The 3,591-nt window shown below is 38.1% G+C and overlaps 1 pseudogene; it reads left to right on the top strand.

The window, feature by feature from the left end:
- Nucleotides 1-1,029: 1,029 nt before the first annotated feature.
- Nucleotides 1,030-1,701, top strand: LOC100403512 (zinc finger protein 22-like; annotated as a pseudogene).
- The last annotated feature ends 1,890 nt before the right edge of the window (nt 1,702-3,591 follow it).

Consider the following 3,591-nt stretch of genomic DNA (forward strand, 5'->3'; position numbering starts at 1 on the left):
ACTATGTGACAGACAGACATCATTCTAGTTTCATTAAGAGAAATTAGGAGCAAAACTTGGGCTGAGCTATCATTTTTTTTACAGAGCTATACATTAAACCAGTGGGTAAATTTAGAGTCAATTTGTACCATCTGGTATACAGACAAATTTTATGAAGAGCAATCTGATAAAAAGAAATGAATAAAATCAAATTTATGGTACTTATCACTACAAAAGTAATATTCCCAATAAGCACAATGACACAAAGCAGCTGGCATATGCTTCCTCCGGCTCCTGGAATCGCACATATGGTCATCCAATGTCGATGACATATTCTTAATAAGACATTGACACACACATGATTAGCTCTAACTTTATTTATAATTATGCTTTATATTTGGTTTTATATGATTAAAAAGATTGTTTTATCACTCAAACCTGTCATTTCACATGACCTTAAACTGTACCCCACTGAATGGAAGGCTGGATGAGACGAGCATTGAAATCAGTTACTAAAAGTAGGATTTACGATCGTGTTGAAACTGAATGCAAGTTACAAGAATGGAAGACACATTTCCTTCCACAGAGGAGCTTACCTTCTTTTTTTAAACAAATAGACATATAAATGATAATTAAATATGTCAAGTGAAATTGGAGAAGCATCAATAATATGCATGAACTAACAAAAGAGCAAGGAAGAAATGAATAATTCTATCTTAGGGTAAAAATGGCGTGTTCAGAAGAAAAGAAAGCATCATAGGAGAGATACACTCATAGTTGTTCTACTTTAATTTATTTTTATCATTCAACTTGGTTTTTAAATGCTGTGTCTTAGTTTAATAGCCGGTCAGGGAGAGACAGCACCCCGAAGTGAAAACTAGGTGTATCTTATTGGTGTGATGAAAGAGAAATGAGCGGCGGGAGGCGCCTAGTGAGCCAGGGTGGTGGCTGATCCCGCGCGAAAATTCTGAGCTGTGCACCTGTGGGAAATGAAACATTAGTTCAGAAGAAGCCTGTAAACTCTCATACATACACATTTTGTTACTCACTATGAGGTTAGCAAAGCCTAAAGCAGGTATTTCCTGGAGCTCTAGCCAAGGAAAGGCCTATGAGAACCAGCACAAAACAGGCCGGCAGCCGCAGAAGTGGGGCGTGACTATTCGATTTGACTCCAGCTTGAGTAGACTTAGAAGAAGCTTGGATGACAAACCCTAGAAGTGTACTGAATGTGAAAAGAGTTTCAGTGAGAGTTCAACTCTTTTCAACACCAGAAGATCCATACTGGAAAGAAATCCCATAAATGTGCTGATTGTGGGAAAAGTTTTTTCAGAGTTCTAATCTCATTCAGCATCGACAGATCCATACTGGGGAAAAGGCCACAAATGTGATGAGTGTGGAGAAAGCTTTAAACAGAGCTCAAATCTCATTCAGCACCAGGGAATTCATACTGGAGAAAAACCCTATCAGTGCGATGAGTGTGGCCGGTGTTTCAGCCAGAGCTCCCACCTTATTCGACATCAGAGAACCCACACAGGGGAGAAACCCTACCAGTGCAGTGAATGTGGCAAATGTTTCAGTCAGAGCCCTCATCTGAGGCAGCACATGAAGGTACGTAAGGAAGAGAAGCCTCGTAAAACCCGGGGCAAAAATATCAGCGTGAAGACTCACTCATCCTCTTGGAAAGCTGGTACAGGAAGGAAGTCTGTGGCTGGTCTTTGCTAAGTAAAGGGCATTTTTGACAGCTTTTTGAGCCCTCCTAAGAAAAAGTAAAAAATGAAAGGAATCTTTTTTAGAAATAGAGATGCTTTATAGTAGATCACTTAAATACTGGATCTTTGCTAGTGAAAACATTGGGAATTTAATGACATTATTGGGCTGAAAGAAATTATGTGAGTCCAGCTACCCTCATTTCTTTTTTATGTGATGTGGAGCAGAAAGAACTGAAAATACATTTGGAGGGAGTATGACATCCTTGCCCTCATTTGAAATTACTTCCATTTTCAAAAATCATCATGTTTTGCAGATACATCTTGATAAAAATCATCGTGTTTTGAGGATATATTTGTGAATGCAGGCATGCCAGTGATTACTCAGTTTTAGGACTTTCTGTGGAATAAAAGGGAGAAGAAATTAATTCCACTAGTTTTGAAGTTCTGCAACAGATGAGATTTTGTTTGTAAAGTTTTGTTTTATATTAACCATTGGTTTATAAGTATGACTTAAGATTTAACATATGAAAATGTATTCAAGCTCACAGATTTTTAATAAGTTAGGCCCATCTATATTAGCTATTGTTTATTTCTTCCCTTCTCCTTGTGGACAATTGTTAATTAAAGGAGTAAGAATTTCCTGTTTTGTTTTTTTTTATACCAAATTTTTAGTAAGACTTACTGTAGAATCCAAATGAGAACTGAATTGGACCTCAAGTCTTCAATTCCTACTAATACTATTCTTTGTGATGGTAACTGCTGTGTCATTTGTTTTCCACAAGTTGGAATGGATTCATGTCGATCCATCCCCATGCCCTTGCCCTCTTCTGGCATTCTCTTGTGCTCTGACAGACTGAGCTAGCCTTTTAGATCTACAAGAGTAAACAAACTATTTCACCAAGAAAAATCTCAGCTTGCTTCCTGCTAATTAAGAATCTACGATTTACACACCTCTCTGCCTTCAAGACTGTGAGATTAGATAGCCCTGCTTAAATGTTTGTCAACAACAAAAGTCATGTAATGTGTCAGTGCATTGTAGTTCCTTTGAAATGTAACTCTTTCTGTGTTACATGAATTGTTTTAAGGAGTCCGGCAAACATGCTTCTTCACTTCCATCAGAATGGTGCCAAGTGTCAGACTCTGATGAGGCTGCAGCTCAGGTTTTTAATTTCTATTGAATGATAACATTTTTCTGATTTTTTGGTACCTTTTATAATCATCAGTTTCTGTGGTATTAATGACAGTTATTTATAAAAATGAAAAATGAAGTATTTTGTTTACTAAATGGAAAAGAATGAGCATCTTGCTATGCTGTTAGTATGCAAAGCATGAAGCAGAGTAAAAGGAATGCAGCTGGAGGCAAAAGCAGGTGTCACATCATGAAGGGACTCTTGTGCTCCACGAAAGAGCCTAATTCAATTCTGTGGACATGAAGAGGTCATGGAGGGGCTGAAGTCAAGGTTCTAATAGGTCAGAGTTGCATTTTGCAAAGTGAATTGTCATAAAAGTATAGATACTGGATTGAAGGCAGAGGAAATTATGGACAGGAAAACATTTGGTAGGTGACTAGAATGATCATATGAGTGACAGACAAGGGTAAAGTCTGAGGAATTGATAATTTATTCAAGGTCGGTAAGAGGGAAGACGGAGTAACTGAGGATGATGCCTTGTTCTCTTGAAGGACACATACTGTGCCACTAACAAAGTCAAAGAAACAGGTATAATTATAGATTTAGGGAAGAGGTAATGAAATTGGCTAAGAACTTAGTCTCAGGTATGTGGGAGGCACACAGGTGAAGATACCTAATAAGTAAATACATGTGCATTATTCTCTAAAATTGGCACAGATGTGGGCTGGGCACAGTGGCTCATGCCTGGAATCCCAGCACTTTGAGAGGCCAAG

Source organism: Callithrix jacchus, chromosome 3 (genome assembly GCF_049354715.1).
Source record: "Callithrix jacchus isolate 240 chromosome 3, calJac240_pri, whole genome shotgun sequence".
In the NCBI taxonomy this organism is placed as follows: domain Eukaryota; kingdom Metazoa; phylum Chordata; class Mammalia; order Primates; family Cebidae; genus Callithrix; species Callithrix jacchus.